Source organism: Eschrichtius robustus, chromosome 1 (assembly GCF_028021215.1).
Source record: "Eschrichtius robustus isolate mEscRob2 chromosome 1, mEscRob2.pri, whole genome shotgun sequence".
In the NCBI taxonomy this organism is placed as follows: Eukaryota; Metazoa; Chordata; class Mammalia; order Artiodactyla; family Eschrichtiidae; genus Eschrichtius; species Eschrichtius robustus.
Genome location: NC_090824.1, coordinates 137,575,114 through 137,598,754, shown reverse-complemented (window position 1 = coordinate 137,598,754; position 23,641 = coordinate 137,575,114). Strand labels below are relative to the sequence as shown.

The 23,641-nt window shown below is 38.9% G+C and overlaps 1 protein-coding gene across 6 annotated transcripts in view; it reads right to left on the bottom strand.

Annotated features, from left to right (window-relative positions):
- The window catches only part of NRG4 (neuregulin 4), a 135,725-nt gene extending 115,495 nt beyond the window's left edge, over positions 1-20,230 (bottom strand). For 4 of the 6 annotated variants that reach the window (XM_068537300.1, XM_068537273.1, XM_068537309.1 and 1 more), the window contains exons 1-3: positions 20,172-20,230; positions 17,547-17,608; positions 11,336-11,423 (exon numbers count right to left, since the gene is read on the bottom strand). The gene's annotated coding sequence lies outside the window, so the exon portion shown is untranslated. Of the gene's footprint in view, positions 1-11,335; positions 11,427-17,546; positions 17,609-19,466; positions 19,483-20,171 lie in introns of those variants that run through there. The other 2 variants (XM_068537281.1, XM_068537291.1) reach the window with 2 other exon arrangements.
- Positions 20,231-23,641: the final 3,411 nt, after the last annotated feature.

The following is a 23,641-nucleotide window of genomic DNA, read 5'->3' as shown; positions in this document are numbered from 1 at the left end:
AACACTATGGTAAAGAAACTAAGAACATGGTGGTAAATTCAATATCTATTTATGATAAAAAACTCTCAACAAAGTGGATGTAGATGAAACGTTTCTCAGCATAATAAAGGCTATATATGACAAGCCTTATCAAAACTCCAATGGCATTTTTCACAGAAATAGAACCAATCACCCTAAAATCTGTACGGAACTACAAAAGACTCTGAATAGCCAAAGCAACGCTGAGAAAGAAGAACAAAGCTGGAGGCATCACATCCCCAATTTCAAATTATATTACAATGCTATAGTAATCAAAACTGTATTATATTGGCATAAAAACAGACACATACATCAATGGAACAGAATAGAGAGCGCAGAAATAAACCCATGCCTATATGGTAAATTAATCTATGACAAAGAAGGCAAGAATATACAGTGGGGAAGGACAGTCTCTTCCCTAAATGGTATTGGGAAAACTGGATAGTCTCATGCAAAAGAATGAAACGACTACTATCTTATAGCATACACAAAAATTAACTCAAAATTGATTAAAGACTTGAATGTGAGACCTGAAACCATAAAACTAGAAGAAAACTTAGGTAGTTAGTACCTTGATATGGTCTTGGCAATGATTTTTTGGATCTGATTCCAAAAACAAAGTCAACAAGAGTCAAAACAAGTAGGACTGTATCAAACTAAAAAACTTCTGTACAGCAAAGAAATCATCAACAAAATGAAAAGGTAACATGAACTGAATTCAACTTTGATTTGGACAAAGTTGACTGGGTGTTTTAAAGGGAGAATGAGGGAATAGGGAGGGGAGGTGAGTGGGGGCTTAATAGAGTTGAGGAATTGAAAAATTACAAAAAGCAAGAAGGTGGGGAGGTTTTTCCATGTGTGTCCCATCTGGGTTTGTTAACTGGCAGTTATCTAAGGTAGGCTCCTACACTCCCATAGAGGGTGGGAGATAGGAACCCTACCTTCAGGTAAATTCTTTTGGCAGCCTTGAGTTTCCTGAGGCAGGCACTTTGGGGGTGGGGGGGAGTATAATTCTAGGGATGTGGCCTTCAGCTGTTAGAAGGTATGTTACTGTTCTGTTCAAGGATGAGGCCTAGTCGAGAAGAGGGTTTAGAGGACCCTGGCTAGAGATTGGTCAAGAAGAAAATCTTTGTTGGCCCCCAAATGTGAATCAGATTCAGATAATACAACTGATTATTCAAGAATGAACCTAATATATATGGAATCTAAAAAAAAAAAAAAAAAGGTCATGAAGAACCTAGGGGCAAGGCGGGAATAAGGACGCAGACTTACTAGAGAATGGACTTGAGGACACGGGGAGGGGGAAGGGTAAGCTGGGATGAAGTGAGAGAGTGTCATGGACATATATACACTACCAAATGTAAAATAGATAGCTAGTGGGAAGCAGCCACATAGCACAGGGAGCTTAGCTCGGTGCTTTGTGACCACCTAGAGGGGGGGATAGGGAGGGTGGGAGGGAGGGAAACGTAAGAGGGAAGAGATATGGGGATATATGTATATGTATAGCTGATTCACTTTGTTTTAAAGCAGAAACTAACACACCATTGTAAAGCAATTATACTCCAATAAAGATGTTAAAAAAAAAAAAAAGAATGAACCTAAATTAGATCTATATTTTGGCTTCACAGAATTGCTGTATGCCCTCTCAGTATTTTATGAACAAGAACTGTGGATAAAAAAATCAAAGTAAAAAAAATGTTCACATGTGACTGACATTAATATCCATGTGAGTTAATAATAATGGCTACCATTTACTGTGCACTCACAGTATGCCAGACAAAATAATACAAGCTTCATATACAATATATAAGCCTTAACGATAGTTTTACAATGTAGGGATTATCTTCTTTTTACAAAGGAAACTGACGCTAAGAGAAGTGAAGTGGCTTTTCCCAAGGTACAGCTTGTAAGTGGCAGAATTTTAAAAAATTTGCCATGGTAAATAAACTATACATACTTAGTCTTATGAATTTACTTATAAATGGAATATGTAAATATATTCTCAAAATCCAAGATATAGGATATATAAAATTCTTTTAAATCCCAGGTACAGAATGTATCTGAGATCCTCTTTCTCTGAAGATGATTGCTATTATAAAAAAAAAGCCATTTAAAGTTAGTCCACTTAGGGACTTCCCTGGTGGTCCAGTGGTTAAGACTCCATGCTCCCAATGCAGGGGGCACGAATTCGATTCCTGGCTGGGGAACTAAGATCCTGAACGCCTCATGGCACAGCCAAAAAAAAAAAAGTTAGTCCACTTAAAAGAGATGAAAATTTCGTATAAAAATAGGGGTAAGAAACTTCCCTGGTGGCGCAATGGTTAAGAATCCGCCTGCCAATGCAGGGGATACAGGTTCGATCCCTGGTCCAGGAGGATCCCACATGCCACGGAGCAACTGAGCTGATGTGGAGCAACTGAGCTCGTGTGCCACAACTGCTGAGCCTGTGCTCTGGAGCCCGCATGCCACAGCTGCTGAAGCCCGCGCGCCTGGAGCCGGTGCTACGCGACGGGAGAGGCCACCGCAATGAGAGGCCCGCGCACAGCGGCAGGGAATGGCCCCCACTCGCCGCAGCTGGTGAGAGCCCGCACACAGCAACGAAGACCCAATGCAACCAAAAATAAATAAATAAAAATTAAATTAAATTAAAAAAAAATAGTGGTAAGAATTTTGATGTTTATTTCAACTTATATTTAACAAATTTGGGTTATAATTGCAATTATGTGCTAATTCTTTTTTCATAATTAATTTTTATTGGAGTAGAGTTGATTTCCAATGTTGTGCTAGTTTCTGCTGTACAGCAAAGTGAATCAGTTATACATATGCATATATCCACTCTTTTTTAGATTTTATTCCCATATAGGTCATTACAAAGTATTGAGTAGAGTTCCCTGTGCTATACAGTAGGTTCTTATTAGCTATCTATTTTATATATAGTAGTGTGTATATGTCAATCCCAATTCCCCGGTTTATCCCTCCCACCCCCCCTTTCCCCCTTGGTAGCCATAAGTTTGTTTTCTACATCTGTTACTCTATTTGTTTTATAAATAGGTTCATTTGTACCATTTTTTAGATTCCACATATAAGCGATACCAGTGTGTGCTAATTCTTAGAAGGAACAGATCAAGTGGGGACTTGGGCATAATTTTTCTGACAAAATTGTGTTATATATAAACAGATTTCATCTAATGTCTAGTTTCCATATGGACAGTTGTAAAGAAGGCTGTAAAAAATTTGACATTGTTGACAATTTTCCCAAGGCCCTCCTTTAATCCTGATATCCAAATATTTTAAGAGATGAGAGTCATCATCATCATTGCAATTTCTCTATTTTTCAATTGTTGTGGCCTAGCTCTGCCAAATCTTCATTTGTCATTTGTGATTTGAGTTCACCAACATCATTTTCATCATCTCTCCTCCATCTTTTCAAGATTCACAATTTTGCCCTAAAATCACTTGTATTGTATTTGTGTTTTATAGGAGTATTCAACAGTCATAAAAAGACTGGCCAACAATGCCTCTAAGCTAGACAAGGATGCATGCATGAGGGACAACCAATTTTATAAGTGGTTTGTTCATTAGTGAATGTTATTATAACTTTGGCTTCCCTTTGGAATCTTATAACTGTGGGAATTTAGATAATAGTCAGATAACTAGGGTACCTGTACTAAAAGAAGACCTGTGCAGTTTGAACAGATAATGGCATAAGATGAGGCCAGAGAGGGAGGCATCCACCTAGCAATGCTGCCTCTCATAGTGAAAGAAGATGGGCACGTGTACATCATATACGATTTAAGCCAGCAAACTTAACCATAAAAAGTAGATAGAGAATCACCTAGCAGACTTTATACAGTAGTCATAAAAGCCACCACTCCAATAATAATACATGCTTAAAAAAAAGAGTAATTTAAATCAAGAAAATCCCCAAGCTTTACACTCTGTTTCAAACTCTTTCTATAGAGTGTTCAAATCTTAGTAGAAATAGATCAAAAAGAGTTTTCATCAGTTGGTTAAAAATATCCTTATCATATATTTAAGAATTTCCCACTTAGATGTTAGCTTGCTAGTCTTACAATATTAGTAGCTTTTTGGCAGGACTGACTCAGGGTACATCAGGAAAGGAAAGCAAAATATTATGTATGAAACCAGCAAGCAAGAAAATCACAGTGGAGACCAATATATCTCAATACCCCAAAATCACTTCATGTATATTTAGATATGGTAATAATAGGATCTTCAGTGTCAGGCCTTTCCAGCTTATTCTAAAAATAATTTAAAAGCTTTTGTTTTTAGAACTTAATGTATTTTAAAAGAAACTTTCAGATTAAAATACTTTTTTAGGAAGTGAAAAAAATGATTTGGATCACATTTTGTCAATATGTGAACACAAATTAAAATGCTAGCTTTTCTTGAAGCCAAATATAATTTTTCTATAAAATACATCCAAAGAAATATGTCTGTTCTCCTTAATTCCATACTTACCTTTGGTTGGTGTTCAAGCATTTCCTTTTGATATAAAAAGCTGGCACACATGGCTATTACCACTAATTAATTTTAAGAAAGGCAAAAATAGAAAAGTACAATCACGGACCTCATATGGTTGAGTCAAAAACTGGAATAAAAAATTTTTCTGAAATGATGAACAAAAACATTTAAAAGGACACTGAAAGAAAAAGTACACGTTCTGATATAAAGGCTCTAGAGTAAAACATCATTTTGGAAGTAGTAAACATTTACTAGTAGTCAATGATGCAGAAATAAAAGATTGTCCCATACAAAAGACTTACATTGAACCTGTTCTACTCCAGTCAGCAATTTCTTCCTGAAGACTTCTATTTGGTTGCAACAATTTTTAGCTTTTCTTGCTGTATACCTCAGCAGGAGAAACCCATTTCCAAAAGGTGTTCCCTAATTATATTAAATGTGCACGCTGAGCCATGCCAATATTCTATTCCAAAAAGTAAAAAATGTAACCTAAGTCACATATGGAGGAGATGCCTGTCAACAGTAACACGTCAATAATGCAATTTATATGTGAATCAGGCTATTGTAAAAGTTTTTTAAAAAAAATCTTTTCCTCCAGGGATAACCCACGCTCCCTGCGTTTGAAGCACAGAGTCTTGACCACTGGACTGCTAGGGAAGTCCTGTGTCTGCTTCTTTCACTCAACATTATATATCTGAGGTTCATCCATATTGCCATATGCAGTTGTAGATTGTTCACTGCTGTATAGTGTTCTTTTATGTGAATATACCATTAAAAAATCCATTATCCATTGGAAAAGAAAATATTTTCCTCACTTCATATAACTATTTACTAATAAGACTTCATGCTAAAAATGAACCAACAAATAAAAACTATCCTTGAGGTTGCAGTATAGAAAAGAGACATTTATACTGCATCAGTTTAGGATGCTTTGGATTGTAGGCAACAGAGAACTCAGTTCACAACAGCATAAACAAATATGGATTCACTTTTCTCACAAGACAAAAAATCTTGAACTGGTGATTGCTAAGGTTGGTGTTTACTAATCAGTGGTGCTATCCATAGCTTCAATATTTTTGCTCCACCATCCTGAGTGTATTTACTTTTAATATTCGTGTTTGTTGCCTAATGCTTTCAAGATGGTCACTGCAGCTCCAAGCACTCCAAGTATCACACCTAAGGTCAAAGCAAGAAAAAAGTTAACCCCAGCGCTGTCTGCCCCTTTTATCAGAAAAAGGGAAAGCCTTCAATGAAGTCCCCTAGCAGGTTTATGGGCTAGAATTGTATTACATGACTACTGTAGCAGTAAAGAAGACTGGAAAATCAAATATTTAACTTCGCTAATTTTTATGGTAGAGGTAAGAAATGGGTATGGATTGGCCAGCCAACAGTGTCTGCCAGTCCTCAACTCAACATGCACACACATACTTCTTACACATGTGTTAAACACAACATACTCATCCTCTCTTCAAGGAAGACAACCCCACTATCTCATCCAATTACTGCATGATGCAGGATCTCTGGTTGATTTTCTGTCTGCTCTATCAAGTCCAAATATGACAACTCTTATCTGACCATTTGTATGGCTAAAAGAGAAGCTGTCTCTAAACCACTCCCCTCACATATATACAACGATGAAAAAGAAAGAACAGAGTGACCCAAAAAATATTCCATTAAGAAAGGGAGATAAGAGGAAGTACACAGTAGTCAACAATCCACAATCTATATCATATCTTCCTGGACAGAAATCACAGATTCCTGGGCAGGCAATAAAGTAAATCCCTTGGCCAGTCAATCTGACAGCGCCTTCTTTAAGTCTCAGGAGGATGTGCTTTGTCATTGTTCTCTGCGGCCATATCTAAGGCAGGTTTTGAAGCAGATGTCTTTCCCAGGGGATCCACAGCTTTTGTAGCCTACTTCATACTGGTTTGACTTAGGGAGGAAAGGATGAGGATTGCTTGGAAGGTAAAGACAGTCACAACTAATTGCCAGCTTTGTACTGCAGGTTCCCTCAAAAACATATCAAGCTTCTGGTCTATCTGCTTCAGATCAATTCCTTGTGTGAGTAACCACACCCAAAAAACATTTCTAGAAATAATCTTTAGGCCTGGAGATTCTAATCTCTTAGCTGCTGACCTCTGAGCTCTCATAACAGACAAGGCAATTCTAACAATAGTCTTAGGTAAGAAGGTCCTACCCTTAATCCCTACAAAATTCCAAATTACAGGGCTCTTTTGTCAATTTAGAGTACAAGCTAAAGGCAGAATACCTCTATAGCAAAGCTATATTCTTCTGCCCTCTCTGCTTTCATGCTGAGGAGCACTAATTTGGGTTCACCCCCTTCTGTAGGATCCTACTGAAAAGCCACAAGAAGTCACCAATACAGCACAATATTCCAAATTCTTCCTTTCATTTCTCCTAACACTACAGTCTCAGTTGGCATAGTCAGCCTTCCACAGAACAGCAGGTACAGATTAATCAAATGCTTTGCTACCGTATAACAAGGGTTACAACTTTCCTTATTTTTCTCCATAATAAGTCTGGAGGTAGGCAGTCCAAGATTGGAAGAGCTGTTCAACAATGTCCAGACTCCTTCAATCCTTCTCCTTCATGGTCCTCAGCTTGTTAGAATCAACTTTTCTCTCTCATACTTGTCATCTCATAGTTGCAAAGATGGCCGCTATATCTCCAGGCTTCATGTCTGCATTTAAGGCACAAAGAAGGGGGAAAGAGGAGAGTACCAGCCACCACTGTTCTCTTTATAAGGAAAGCAAAAGCCATCCCTGAACTTGGGAGCCTTCCCTTCATGATCACTGGCAAAGGAGAATGGGATTGTCATGACTGGCTTCAACTAGTCAGGATTTTTTGCTTGAAGCTGGGAACATTGCTGTCCCTAACAAAATGAAGGTAAGCAATAGGGAATGGGTATAAGGAAGGTCACTAAGAATATCTCCACACATAGACATTTACAGTTTTAAGAGAATGTTTGAAAAATGAAAAGCAATCTCTATTTGGTGAAATTTCAAGCAATATAACAGAAGCGGGGGGTAAGCTCCTCAGGCAGTGCTATAGAAATACACTTTAGGTAAAGAGATCTCTACTCAGGCGTACCCGTCCTACTTAGGAGTCTATCCCTGAAATTAACACCCGTTAGTAACTCTGCTTTTCACAGACTCTTCCCTTCCTTCAATTCTGAACCCACAGATTCTCTAAAATACCCATGTTTATTCAACAGCTGTTTCTATGGCAGCAGAGCCCCTGGTGGAAGGGCACAGGGGTGGAGGCTATTTATAATTTAAGGACTGACAGTACATGCCAATAGCAGCTATTATTGATGAAATCCTTGAGGAATGTATAAAATAGATAAATATTGTGAAAAACCAAAACAAGAAATATTCATGGTGCCTGTTGTTCACCAAGAAACCTCTTATAATTTGGTTTCCCATCTATATACACCACCTGGAAGAAAATACACTGATCATACTGGTACAACCGGTTTTTGTAACAGTTTTATCTCATTGTATTGGGTTGGCCAAAAAGGTCATTTGGGTTTTTCCATAAGATGTTATGGAAAACCCCGAACTAACTTTTTGGCCAACCCAATATTTAAATTAATTTGCTTTCTGGCTTTACATATTAGGCTGATGAGGTCGTTAGACTAATTTAACCTTCTCTGGGACACTTTCTGACCAGATCGGGTTTCTAAGACCACAAGACTGAGAGTTAGACCCTAGTAAACTCACTAAGGTTATACCACCCAATGTGGTCTTTTGAATAAAAGCAGCTGGCCTGCCCCAAGCAATAGCCCTTCACATCACTGAATGTACTGGCATGAACTTCTTTAAAACATTTACAGAAGCAATAAATCAATTTTCATTCCATGTAGCAGCTCACAAGAGCCACTTTCTTTGATGTAAATTGTGCTACCTATAAATATACTCGAGTCACCAACCATTCAAAGTAAAATAGTCTCCAAGCAACCCTGAAATCACAATTTTTATGTATAAAAAGATATGTAGTGTAGGGGTTATGGGCATGGGCTCTGGAGCCAGAATGCTAGAGTGCAAATCCTAGTTCCACATTAGAACATTCTACTATAGAATTGGGCAAAAATCTTTGTGTCAATTTTCCTCATCCATATGTGAGGCTTGAGGTAGTGGGGGACAGAATAATAGTGCCTACTTCAAAGAGTTGTCTGAAAATAAAATGAATTTACATATATAAGGTGCCTGGAACACAAGAAGCACTCAACAGGTGTTAGCTATCATTATTCTTCACTGGAAAATCTAATACTATATGGTTGCATTTTATGCAAATGTAAAATGATTTGATAGTAAAGATTCACTTTATATGCAAAATATGAAATAACACAAAATCCCCCCCAATTAATAATTCATCAAGAATCACAGTTTCAAAGCTGGTTGGTAATTGACTTATAAACTACTGCCCACATGGCAATAGCAAACTTCCCATTCTTAGCTGCCAGGAATAGTCTTGAATTATGCATGTCTCCTACAAAAGGCTACAGCTCTATACAGAGATGTGAAGGAGATAAAAATCATAGCACTTCCCCACCCCACTGACCTCTCGGTGTTGATCCTGGTCTTCATAGAGGTTTCCTATGTCCTTGGAGCCTAGAAACTCTACAATCAATATCCAAACGAATTAAGTCTCTGAACACTGCCCCAGAAAACTTTTCTTGAAATAAGGGGTCAGTCAGCCTGGTTATTTTTCACATGCATGTGCCCTTCTCAGACCTGGAGTAATTACCATCCCTTCCCATTTTCCTTAGTGTACATAGTTTTTTTTTTAAACATCTTTATTGGAGTATAACTGCTGTACAATGGTGTGTTAGTTTCTGCTGTTTAACAAAGTGAATCAGCTATACGTATACATATATCCCCATATCCCCTCCCTCTTGTGTCTCCCTCCCATCCTCCCTAACTGGTCAAGTTTAATACTTCCTTGCTCACAAAGAAATATTATCCTAAATGGCCCTGATTTTCCTTTAACCTATGTCTACTTTTCTCTCCTACTCAAATACTTCTTTCATTTCTGTTTTATTTACTCGCCTTCATCAGCACAAGTCTTTTTTCCCTTTTGCATGTGACTGGCACATCTTCACTCTCAAGCTCCCCCAACCACGCTCAATCTACACCCAATTCTTCAACTTCTGTCATTCTTTACCCTCTGCCCTATCCCCCATCTACTAGAGAGTCCATTTATTTGAGGAAAAACTCTTTTATCCAAATTTATTTTTCACTTTTCTGCAGTTTACTCTTTTTTAAAAATATTTATTTTATTTATTTATTTATTTGGTTGCACTGGGTCTTAGTTGCGGCACATGGCTCCCTTAGTTGCAGCTCAAGGGCTCCTTAGTTGCAGCTCACCAGCTCCTTAGTTGTGGTAGGCAGGCTCCTCAGTTGTGGCTCGGGGGGGTCCTTGAGTTTTGGCTCGCCAGCTTCTTAGCTGCGCCACGCAGGCTCTTTAGTTGTGGCATGCGAACTCTTAGTTGCGGCGTGCATGTGGGATCTAGTTCCCTGACCAGGGATTGAACCCGGGCCCCCTGCATTGGGAATGCGGAGTCTTAACCACTGCACCACCAGGGAAGTCCCTCTGCAGTTTACTCTTAATAAAAATCTGGTTCCTCCTTAGATCACAAGGTACCTTTTCCAATATAACTTATTTAGTCCTTACTTTCTGCTCTTTCTCTGAATCGATGGGAAGAAGTGAAGAACAGCCTCTTTCTTGCTCACAAATGCCATTCTCAGATCATCACACTGTGGCCCACTCTCCATTGTTTGAAATCTCTACCTTATCTCACATTTCAGAGAGCCGTTCTCAACAATCCTATCTGAACACACTCATCTTTAAATTTATCCTCCCATCCTTCTCTCTAGTCTTGATAGAGGTGATTCAATTTCTGTTGACAGTAACATATGTATTTGAAGAGCATTATATGAACCAGAAAAATTAAACATGTTAATGGTGATCACATGGTCAACAATGGAACAAACTGAATAAAACACATGACTACTTCTGTGCTCATAAAATAACTTTATAATTTTCTATAATACTCCTAAAGTCAAGTTCTACTAGTTCATATATTCTATCATTAGAAATATATCATGTTAGCTACTGCCTTAGACATAAATCACCATATGTTTGTCAAAGTAAACCGTAGCAACATAAAATTAGAAGGCCTTATGACAGATATATAAGCTATACTTGGCAGATGATCAGGCTACTTAGAAGACCTTCCAAAAAGAGGATTCTACAACTTCCCAAGGTAAATCATTCTAATCTTACACATCTTGAATTTCAAAAGCTTTGACTCTTCTTGTCTAAATTCCTCCTGCTGTTTTTCCTCTATAGAGATGGAAAAAGGACAGGCACCATCCTCAGTAAGTCAGCATCTCAACTACTTGAAAAGCAATATCATCCCTTAGACTTCACTTTTCTAAACTCAACAACTTGAACTATTTTCCAGACTCTTGTTCTCCAAGGCATTCTTAACCTTCTTTAATTCTATTCATATTACTTTTAAATTACAAAGACCAGACCAGCTTACAACTTTGTTGTTTTTAATATGTTTTTATGAATAGTTAACACATACTTGAACATGGTTCTATACACACACACCTTTCCAACTTTAGAATGGAGACCCAAGCTTCTGTAATTTAAAAGTTAAAGAACTTTCCATATTGTGGAGTCTACCACTATTGTCTCTTAGTTGAATTAAAACAATGATCTATGGCTATAGTTGACAAATTATGGTTCCACATATGGCCCCAAAACATTACAAAGAATGAGTTAACAAATAATTACTTACCTGATCCGTCCTTGGGTGAAAGTTTTTCTCCTAGATTGCAGAGTAGAGATGAAACTGGCTCTCACTTTATAGTTCACCTCTTTTTCTTCTGCTTTGATAGAAATTGTGGCCACCATAAAGAAAAATAAAAACAGAAAATATTTTATATAACAATTTTAGTAACACATGGAAGAGAAGGAAAGTAGAATCTGTTTACAAATTTTATGGGCTTTTTCTTTTACTTAGTAATACCCTCAAAGAACTTCGTAATAAGTAACAGAAACTTTAATATTTTTAATTTCTCCTGCTTCTCCTTTTTTAAGCCTCAGGAAAACTATTTATTGTTAATACTTCTAAATACTAGCTGGATTAAGAGGGAAATAGAATTTTATTAGAAGATTATTGTATGGGAGTAAAAAAACCCTTTCAAACAGAGACTTTTGGGGGATGGCAAGGAATTTTACTTCTTTTTCTATGAAAGTTACTTTTTGTGTTATGTCTCCACCAAGAAAAAATTTTACATACAATATTATGGATAGAGAGTTAATAAGGATTGTCATTTCAATAAAGTGGTAACCTTCATGAGAAAGAAAGGGAAAAAGTGGTATACAATATGATCTATCTACCACTTTAAAAGTTCCTTTTCCCAAAGAGCTTTACTTTATATGGCATGAAGAAGAAGGTCAAGGCTCAGAACACCTTAAGTATATAAAAGTGGCATATATGAATAATATAAATTTTTATATCAAGCCAATTATCAGAATGCATAATCAATCTCTCAGAAGTTTATGGTCTTTCTAGACCCATATGCTGAAAACTATAAAACATTGATAAAGAAAGCTGAAGATGATTCAAAGAAATGGAAAGATAGCCTGTGCTCTTCAAATGAAAGAATTAATATTGTTAAAATGGCCATACTTCCCAAAGCAATCTACAGATTTAATGTCTATCAAAATATCCATGACATTTTTCACAGAACTAGAACAAATAATCCTAAAATTTAAATGGAACCACAAAAGATTCAGAACTGCCAAAGCAATCCTGAGGAAAAAAAGAACAAAAGCTGGAGGTATAACCCTCCCAAACTTCAGACTATACTACAAGACTACAGCTATCAAAACAGCATGGGGGCTTCCCTGGTGGCACAGTGGTTGAGAATCTGCCTGCCAATGCAGGGGACACGGGTTCGAGCCCTGGTCTGGGAAGATCCCACAAGCCATGGAGCAACTAGGCCCGTGAGCCACAACTACTGAGCCTGCACGTCTGGAGCCTGTGCTCCGCAACAAGAGAGGCCACGATAGTGAGAGGCCCGCGCACCGCGATGAAGAGTGGCCCCCACTTGCCACAGCTAGAGAAAGCCCTCGCACAGAAACGAAGACCCAACACAGCCATAAATAAATAAATAAATAAATAAATAAATAAATAAATAAAATTTAAAAATAAATAAAATAAAATAAATAAGTTAAAAAAAAACCAGCATGGTATTGGCACAAAAACAAGCACAAAGATCAATGGAACAGAATAGAGAGTCCAAAAATAATCCCACTCACCTATGTTCAATTAATCTACAACAAAAGAGGCAAGAATACGAAATGGAGAAAAGACAGCCTCTTCAACAAATGGTGTTGGGAAAGCTTGATAGCTACATGTAAAACAATGAAATGAGAACATTCTCTCACACCATATACAAAAATAAACTCAAAATGGTTTACAGACCTAAATGTAAGATATGACACCATAAAATTCCTAGAAGGGAACATAAGTGAAACATTCTTTGACATAAATCGTAGATCAGTCTCCCAAGGCAAAAGAAATGAAAGCAAAAATGAACAAATGGGACCTAATCAAACTTAAAAGATTTCGCACAGCAAAGGAAACCATCAACAAAATGAAAAGATAACCTATGGAATGGGAGAAAATACTTGCAAACAATGCAACCCACAAGGGGTTAATATTCAAAATATACAAACAGCTCACACAACTCAATATCAAAAAAACAAACAACTCAATAAAAAAATGGGCAGAAGACCTAAACAGACATTTTTCCAAAGAAGGCATACAGATGGACAATAGGCACACGCAAAGATGCTCAACACCGCTAACTATTAGAGAAATGCAAATCAAACCCACCATGAGGTATCACCTCACATTAGTAGAATGGCTATCATCAATAAGTCTACAAATAATAAATGCTACAGAGGGTGTGGAGAAAAGGAAACACTCATACACCATTGGTGGGAATATAAATTGGTGCAACCACTATGGAAAACAGTATGGAGGTTCCTTAAAAAAACTAAAAACAGATCTACCATATGATCTGGCAATTCCACTCCTGGGTATATATCCAGGAAAAAAACGAAAACTCTAATTCGAAAAGATACATGCGCCTTAGTGTTCACAGCAGCACTATTTAAAATAGTCAAGACATGGAAGCAACCTAAATGTCCATCAACAGATGAAAGGATAAATAAATTGTGGAATATATATATATATATATATATATATATGTGTGTGTGTGTGTGTGTGTGTGTGTATATGTATATATACAATGTCATTAGAAAGAATGGAATATTGCCATTTGCAGCAACATGGATGGACCTAGAGAATATTATGCTTCGTGAAATAAGTCAGAGAAAGACAAATACTATCACTTATATGTGGAATCTAAAAATAATACAAATGAATCTGTATACAAAACAGAAACAGACTCACAGACATAGAAAAGAAACTTATGGTTACCAAAGGGGACAGGGAAAGGGTGAGGGACAAATTATAATGGATACAATAAGGATTTACTATACAGCACAGGGAATTATACCCAATATCTTATAATAATCCATAATGAAATATAATTTGCAAAAAACCAAAATCACTGTGCTGTACACACGAAACTAAGACAATATTGTAAAGCAATTATATTTCAATTAAAATAAATAAGTTTATGGTTTTTCTGTAGTCACAGGAATAATGAACATGAAAGGTTTAATAGTAGCATAGGACTTCCCTGGTGGTGCAGTGGTTAAGAATCCGCCTGCCAATGCAGGGGGACACAGGTTCAAGCTCTGATCTGGGAAGACCCACATGCCGTGGAGCAACTAAGCCCGTGCGCCACAACTACTGAGCCTGTGCTCTAGAGCCCGTGACAACTACTGAGTCCACGTGCCACAACTACTGAAGCCCACACGCCTAGAGCCCGTGCTCCACAACAAGAGAAGCCACTGCAATGAGAAGCCCACTCACTGAAACAAAGAGTAGCCCCCGCTCACTGCAACTAGAGAAAGCCCACACACAGCAACAAAGACCCAACACAGCCAAAAATAAATAAATAAATTTATTTTTTTCAAAAAAAGTAGCATAATTTTGCAACTACAAAATATCAAAAATTTATCTACCTTCAAATTTAATCATGCTAGTTTTTTTATTTTTTCTGGTTCATTTTTAGTCTGTTAGATAAGTGAAAAATCAATTTTTCTTCTTTACATAAAAATAATCATAGAATCATAAAAATTTAGAGCTAGAAAGAAATTTAGAGAATTTCTAGATGTACCAAGTTCAATCGTCTCCAAATCAGAGACATTCATTTAATTGCTTTTTTCAAAGTTAAAGAATGAATTGGAGGTGAAACCCTGGAATCCAGAACGCTTTACCCACTACATAATAATTCCTCAAGCTTATTGAGGCACAACTTTGTGTGTGTATGTGAGGCAGTGACACAGTAGGGTTGAACTTGAGGTCTCTGAATCAGACTGTCCAGGTTTGAATCTTAGTTCCTCCACTTATTATCTGGGTGGTCTTGAGCAAATACTTAATCCCACGGTGCCTCAGTTTTCTCATCTGTAAAATGAGATAACAACTACACCTTCCCAACAGGACTTATGAAAAAATTAATACAAATAAAGCTCACAAAATGATGTCTGACACATTGTAGGCATTTAACAAATGTCAGTAATCATTAGGAGTCCATCAATAAACACATGGACATGTACTTGCTAGGTTTTAAAATAGCCTAATTAGACTAGAATTGGAATACTAGATCATTTTTATGTTTTAAAATACATATACAATCACTGATATTTCATTTTGGCATATAAACAGTGCCCCCAAAACGGTTTCCTCATGAAGTACATGCAAAATTCCAGATATTAAACACATAATAAAGCTCACTTAATTTGAATACCATTCATTTAGTGATCACTTGAGCCCAGTGGTATACTCAGAATATGACACCCAAAGGGATCATTTTTTTTTCTAACACACCCTCCTCTACATGACAAAATTATTTTTAGTAATGACCGTGAAATGAAACAAATAATAATAGCCAGGAAAGAAACAGACAGTGAAAATTCTTTTACTCAACTCCACTTATATGCAAATATAAAATAAACATTATAGCACAAAAAAGGAAAAATGCAACGGAATTAATGTTTCTGAAAAAAGGAAAAACTTAAACCTACATATTGTTTTGTGGAAGTACTAAATAATAACATTGCACCTCCTATTGATTCCTTCTTCAGTTTTGAAGTAAACATTAATAATTTTAAAAGAACAAATTTCAAAGTAAAAGATTTTTTGAATTTAATTATTCGGAAGAATAATTTCACATATTAACTAAATTTGTACTTACAAGCCAAAAATATTACACTTTGTTTCCCTCAAATGTTACATGCAAATGAAAACTCTAAGTGGTCATACAGAATGACAACATTGAAATAATCAAGTCTGTTTCTTCATCCTTATAGTCGCTATGCAATCATTGCTTAAGAATCTACTATATAAATGCAAAGATATGGACCAAAGGGGCTGCAGACATGAACTGCACCTGAAGCTTTGAATTACCCTGAGTTTTTATGAATTTATTTGGAAAAATATCCGTAGAGCTGAGTCGTTTATTGAAGGCCAACTGTATAACTGGGAGTTCTCTGATTTAACTTCTATGTAGAATATGATATTTATTAAAAGATCAATAATTAAAATGCGCTAATTTGAAGCTTACATATACATTACTAAAACTTAACAGTAACTACAGTAATTGTTTAGAACCTAGATTCATAAGAAATTTTTCAGGGAGAAATATTTTATCACTGACATTGTTTAGAATTTCTGGTACATAGAAATTGCTGGTAATAAAAATTGGATAGACTTTTAGTGGATTTATTATAGTTTAATTCCCTACAGACAAGGAGAATTTTTGTTGCCTACACCCCAAGTGATGCTCTCATTGCCCCCACTCTTGGCATGCCACTGCTCAAGGTGAAATCTGCCACTGAGGTACTATCCTTGAAGATGGGCTTGCTACCTTAAACGTATTTAAGCTACTTATGAGAAAACGTTTTTAAAAAGAATGTTAATTGAGGACCTATTCAGTGCACAGTACTGTGCTTTGTTTTATCCACATAGAATGTAAGCACATGAATTTTGCTAATTACAAGTCAATCACATTTATTCATTAAAGCCCTCTCAGCAGAATTTTTTTTTTTAGTTTATTTATTATGTATTTATTATTTATTTTTGGCTGTGTTGGGTCTTCGTTTCTGTGCGAGGGCTTTCTCTAGTTGCGGCAAGCGGGGGCCACTCTTCATCGCGGTGCGCGGGCCTTTCACTATCGCGGCCTCTCTTGTTGCGGAGCACAGGCTCCAAACGCGCAGGCTCAGTAGTTGTGGCTCACGGGCCCAGTTGCTCCGCGGCATGTGGGATCTTCCCAGACCAGGGCTCGAACCTGTGTCCCCTGCATTGGCAGGCAGATTCTCAACCACTGCGCCACCAGGGAAGCCCTAGAATTTTTTAAAGCTATTTTGTTAGCAGTTATTATGTATACTTAAATTTTTAAATAATTATCAGAGTCACATAGATTCCATTTTTCAAGCTTTTCATTAACTTAAATTGGCTTTCTCCCTGTGTGTTCCAAATAAGTGAGGGTGCATCACAAATCAACATTCAGAAGAGGTTTTAAAATATTAACATTTACATAAACATTAACAACTTAAAATCTCTTGATATTTTAAAATTTCACAAATCATGTGGCATCAGATTCATATGTCCTACTTTTTCAAGCAGCTACCTCAAGAGAACAAATTTTAACTCTAATAGCAATCTTTTTCATTCATAGGATCAACGTAATCTCCAGTCTGCCTTCTCATAATCTTGCAGCTGCATACATGCACAAATTTCTGATTATGTGATTCTGGTACTCTTGAAAAGACAGTCTTTTTAACTGAAAGAAAATCTGACTTACCTCAAAAGGTACTTTGGTATGGGATAGCGTGCCAATTACAGCCACGTTAGAAGCAGATGTATCTGGCAAGAAAGTGACACACAAGCCTTAAAACTAGTTAATTTCTTCTACTCCTGCTGTATAGGTCCTATTTTCTTTTATGCCGTGGGGCTCCTTCACCCACAAAATCCCTCTCACTAGTCACCTACAGTCTACTAAAGCCACACCTGTTCTGTTTATAGCTCTAGGATTCCCCAGCCTCTCCCATTGATAAGAATCACCTGGGGCAGTTAAAAATAAAAATAACAGGCCACACTCCTGTAAATTAGATTTTAATGGGTTTGAGGTGAGGCTCCCGTATCTGATTTTAATCAAGTATCCTCAAGAGATTCTTACAGACACATTTAAGAATAAGCTAAAGAGGTCTGCCAGAGACCTTCACAGTTCCTCCAAATTGATCAGTCTCAAGGGCTAATCTTCCTCTGGGTATTAGGACTTAGGGTATTTGAAAATAGAGCAGGAAAAGTTTGGAGAAAGCAGAATACCATCTTGTCTACAACTCTGATTTAGGTTTCCAACATCCTAAAGAATTAAAGAAGTGGAAGATTTTAGTTTGGATAGGTGGTGTGAAGTACGACACCACCAGGGAGCAGCATAGAGCTGACAAATTACACATGTTTGGGGATTTTTTGACTTCACACTACCACATAAAATGGTGTACCTACATTTTCCATGAGCTCAGATTACAAAAATACAAACAACAAACAGAAACCCCAAAGCAGCACACTTAAAAGACACAGGTAAAATATGCTAGCATGTAATTTCCAGTTTTCTCTCTCTAGAGGGTCTTCATTAACAGCTGTTGTAGGAAAAAAGTTCCCCTGAAGTAGCATTGCACCTGAATCCAAAACCGGTATTAGACTACAAAGATTCCAGGTAAACCAAAGTGTTCCAATTTTTCTGTCTGCAAGTTTCAAAATACTTGTCCTACTCTTTTAACTAGCATTGTAACTGGATGCTTTTCAATGGTTTTAATCAAGTCTTTAGAGTTCTACTAAATGTGAGGGTGGGGGGGGATGGTGTGGAAAACAACTTTAACAAGCTATGCCGAGGCTTTTTTTTTACACTTTTTAAAGTGTAGTTGAAATGTTGCCACCACCTGTCAGAAAACTATACCCAATCCCCCCAAGCAATCCCATCCATCCTCCCAAATTTTCTTGACTCATCCCTACTTTCTCTTTTCCAGTCCACATTAAATGTAGAAAAAAAAATCCTCTGGCAACCCAGGTAGCTTCTACAAATATCACCTCCAAGGGCTTTGTGTTCCTCTGAAATTCCATTAGAGTTGGGTTAAGAAACATCGAAAGATGAGGGAGGACTTGAAGAAGGAATTTTACTTACTTCCCAGCTTGCCAAAATTCGATACTCATTCCCTACCTAGATATTCCAGTGTCTAAGAAAAGTATGATCCAAGCCCCTGTGGCAATTCTGTTAACTGGGTTTTGATTTCCATCTTTTAGCTAGAAAAGCTGAGGTGGGAGGAGGAAGAGGCAAGAATGACTAAGACATTCCTGGGAGACCAAATAGGCCTAACCAAAAAACAAACAAACAAAACAAAACAAAACAAAAAACCCACTTTAGAAGAGGTGTGAGAACCGGAAATCAAGGCTGTCTGCAGAGCTAGAGCCCATCCTGGAACTTAGCATTCTAGAAAAGAGGGTTTCCAATCTTTTCAAGTATTTTAGCAAAAATGTCAGGACCCTATTGGAAAATGGCTAGCTTAGCCTGAATTGAGACGAGTAACAAAACCTATTCCGAATACAGAAGCTGCTTCCGTGATTGTATTCCACTGCTCACAGCAGCACCTGCAGACATTAGAAAGAGTTGTATGGGAGGACTTTAACCTACAGAGAGTATTATGGGTGCATCCAGAGCTCTCACCTACTCCACTTGCTCCACCCGCTAAAACCAAGAGCCACGGTCCTAAAGCAAGCATTCATTCTCCACGGGGTTGATGTTATCTCCAAGGGGCGAAATCTTACTCTTTTCATGTATAAAGCACAGATACACGCATGGTACATAAACAGCTATTCAGGATATGAATGGTATTATAATTTCATGGCGGGTGGGGAGGAAGGGATTGGAGAACAAAACGTTTAAAAAGGCTTTTCTTAAGAGAACGATAATGGAAAGAAAAAAAAGGCTGAGTAACACTGTCCTGTAAGGGTCCTGAGCTAAAACCATCAAATGAAGGTCCTGACAGGTAATTTTCTCCCAGACAGAAGCCTAAGGGTCAAGGGTCTCTGATTCTGGTTCGATCTCTGCCACAAAGAGGTGTTTTCCTCTCCGTGCCTCAAACCTCAGAGGGCAGTGAATGCCCGCCGTTTGCTCCCTCACGGGGTGCCGTGTGTGGATGTGACCAACGACTAGCTAAGAGCTTTGGAAACTGCAAAGCGCTGCACCAAAGCCAGAGGAGGTTTCTATTCTCGGCTGCACGAAATTCCCCGGGTGGGGCCCCCTCGGCCTCCACACTTGTTGCTTCCCGGCCCCGCCGGCCTCCACCTCAGACCTTCTCTCCGCGACCCCTTCCTCTCTCCACAAGCGCACGCGCAGCACCCCCCTCCCCCGGCCCCGCGACCCCCTCACCCACGCCACGAAACCGGCGCGTTCCGTTCAGGCCCTGGCGCCGGCCGAGTCCCCAGCCCCCATCCCCCTGCCCGGTTCCCGCCGACTGCCCAGCCCGCAGAGGCCGCCGTTTCCTAGACAGCCGCCCGGCCGCTCCGCAGCCTCCGGGGCGCGCGCGCCGACGGCGGGAGGCGAGGGCGCAGGCGCGGGCCCGGGCGAGTCGCCGGCGCGTGGCCGCGCGCGCGTCCCCGAGCGCGGTGGGTGGAGGAGCGGAGGGAGCGGAGGCAGCGGCGGGCCGCGAGGGGGCGGGGGGGCGGAGAGGGGAGCCCCGGGAGCGCGAGCCGCGGCCGGCGCCGCTGCAGAGCCGAGCGAATCTACAGCCCGGGCAGCAGGTATGTGTCCCCGCAGCCGGCCGTGGCCGGGGCTTCCCCTGCCACTCTGCCCGAGTCCTGTGGCCGGGGCAGGGGTGGGGGCCGTTCAGGGTTTGCAGGGTACGTGTCCGGGAGAGCTGGGATCTTACCACTGACCTTCATCCCCTCTGGTCGCTGTAGCAAGGCGAGGGTGCCTGGGGCAGCCTAGGGCTTCAGCTCCAGCCTGGGGATCTGCTTCTTGTCACATGCTTCTTATTTATTTTTGCAAACTGCCCTGGTTCGGGTCCAGCTGCAGATGCCTTACCTCCTATTCTTTGCCTCCGTGTGCCATCTTGCATTTATTAATAAAACATGCAAGCTGGGGGTTGGGGATTGCTGCTGGGGGGAATCCCATTGCAGTATAACAAGCGGGTGCCTATTTTAGGTTTTCAGGCGTGGTATTGAGGTGGAAATCCCACACCCTGGGGATTTGTAGCTTTCTTGGTCGTGACCACTTCCTAGTGGGCTTCCCCCATTTGTCTGGAGGCGCCACAGCGGCAGGATGGACTGATAGGAAAGGATGGTGGGTTTTCACCGTCAGGCCAAAATCCCGTTCTAGGGACAGGTGCAAGCTACGGCGGACAGTTTCCTGCTTGCTAACTTGCCAGGGTGGCTTAAAACCAGAAAATTGTTTCTCTTGATTGCCGAGAGGAGGCCTTGAACAGAATCCCTGAGACTTGCATACTCAAACTCATTAAGGTTTTGCATCTGAAGATGACTAAAGCTTGCCACCTGTTGGAAGTTAGACCCCATGAAATCCCCCGTAATCTAGCCCAACAATCCCTGTTTCAGTCACTAATACTGAGATAGCAATAGGCCCATATTGATTCCTTCCGTATTCTTTAATACTGCTTGGCTTTTGTCTCTTTTAAAATTAAACCTACCTATGATTTGATGCCCCATAGGTTATAGATTGAAATTACATGATTTGTTTATATTCCATACACATATAACATCATATCCTAAAGAGTAAATTTCTCTTCAGTGTATATGTTACCTGTTTCCCCAGCTTTTCACCTTGCTTCAAGAAACAGTTCAAAAAGTGGGATGTATGTAACTGATTACCTTTCTTTTTTTTTCCCCCTGAAATACTGTGGTGAAAAAAATAGTAAAATCTAGAAGTATAGAATGAAAATGGTTACCACAAGATGTTGGGATATGGCAGCAGGACTGTAATTTCTTCTAAAATATACAGTAGTCAGAGTGCCACATCTAATCATGAGAACACATTTCTTAAATGCTCATATGTGCCAGGTACTGAGCTACAAGCTATTGGTGCATATCTCATTTCATCCTCATAACAAACCTGTTATCTCCATGTTGAAGATGAAGAGACTAAGACTTAGAAAGGTTAGCTAACTTGCCCAAGGTCACACAGCCCCGGACAGGATAAGGATGCAAACTCTAGTGCATCTGATTGCTGGGGGGTCGGTGGCGGGGGGGGGGGGATGAGAGTAGCCTTTAACCCTGGTGCTGCTGTTCCATTTACATTTTCATTAAGATCAAAGCTTATGCATGAGCACACAAGCTTGGATCTGATTTTCCATTTCATAGATTTCACATCAACCTTTGCGGCTCTCCAGTACGAGAAACTGTTGTTTCAGAATGGGTTTGTGTGGAATTTTTTAAGGTGGCACTGAGCCTATAAACATGGGGTTCAAGACGTTTCCGTTCAACTCTCCCAAACAAGCAATTAAGTTCAAAAAGTTGTTTCCCTTCAGATTTAAATCTATAAAATGTATATGCATCAGGTAGAATGAATTACGTTTTTCATTATCACATCCTACTCCAATCTTCTTGCCACCCTGCACACTATCTTCTGGTCTCGCTGCCAGTCATTAGAACAACATTGTCTGTCATACTTGTGAGTGCCTTAACCAGGTGAAGGAATCCGTACAAGTCGTGGACCATAATCCAGTCTCTGTGATTGTAGCAGCTCTTCATTTGAAAGTTTTGGAATTTGTACAGTCAACAATGGATATAAATTTAATCTTTTTTTGTAAATGCATTATTATAATGCAGGTATTGGATTTTGCTACACACTCCTAACCGTTCTCACAGACTTAGAAATCACTGTAGTTGCATCAATGGGAGATTCACTTGGGGGGCTACAAAGTTTTATGCTCAGGTCACATATTTGAGATGGTGGTGAGAAAAGTACAGCTAAGTAGAAGGGGTTATTTGAAAATTATATCCCATGGAAATTACAGATTTAATGATAAATTGATGAATAATATTAGGTCAGAAATAAAAGACTCTTGTAAATTCTATAAGCTCTGTTTTCTTTCTTGGGCGATATGACTGGTTTTAGGACACCATGATGTTACTTTTTTCATTATACTCTATTCTGTTGATAGTAAAGCAATTTGTTATAGCCGTTTTGCCTCATGGAAATCACTCGGTTTTGGAAGAGCGCAGCCCCAGTGCTTATGGAAATGCTGAGATGGAGTCTTTCTGCCCTTGGGGTTTCCAGTCTATGATCAGATAAACTCAGGATGAGTCCTGATGTTACTGGGGAAAAAGCAGAAAGCAAAGAGAGAGGTACTGCTTGATTCTGGGGAGCAAATTGGTTTTCCTATGGGGAGCACCATTACCTTCTTCAGTCAGAAGTCTCATAATTAAAAAGCATCTAAGAAGTCTACTTTCTTCTATTCAAGCAGGATTTTATTTACTGCAGAGCTGAGCACCCTTTTTTGGTGCAATGGTCAATTTGAGGAATGTTAAAATGTTTCTGACTACATATTTGTTTTCTTGAAACATATGTTTACACTGGGAAAAGCCATATGAACAACTATGGATGCTTAAGCATTATTTTTTTTATTCCCCTCATCAAGGGCTTTTTTTTTCTTTTTTTTGGAAGTGGGGAAGCAACTAAAATTTTTCCAAGCTATATAACTAGCATGCATTGCAGTGACTGATTGTAATGCACATTTTAATGCATTGTTGAGTAAGACACTGGAAACTGGCATATTTGTCTTTCCTTGACTGACCTTGTAGGCTACTTAGTTGTGAAATGTCTTGTTTTCTTACAGTATTTCTTAACTTAGTAGTCTCTAAAATGAGATTTTTTTTCAATGTCAA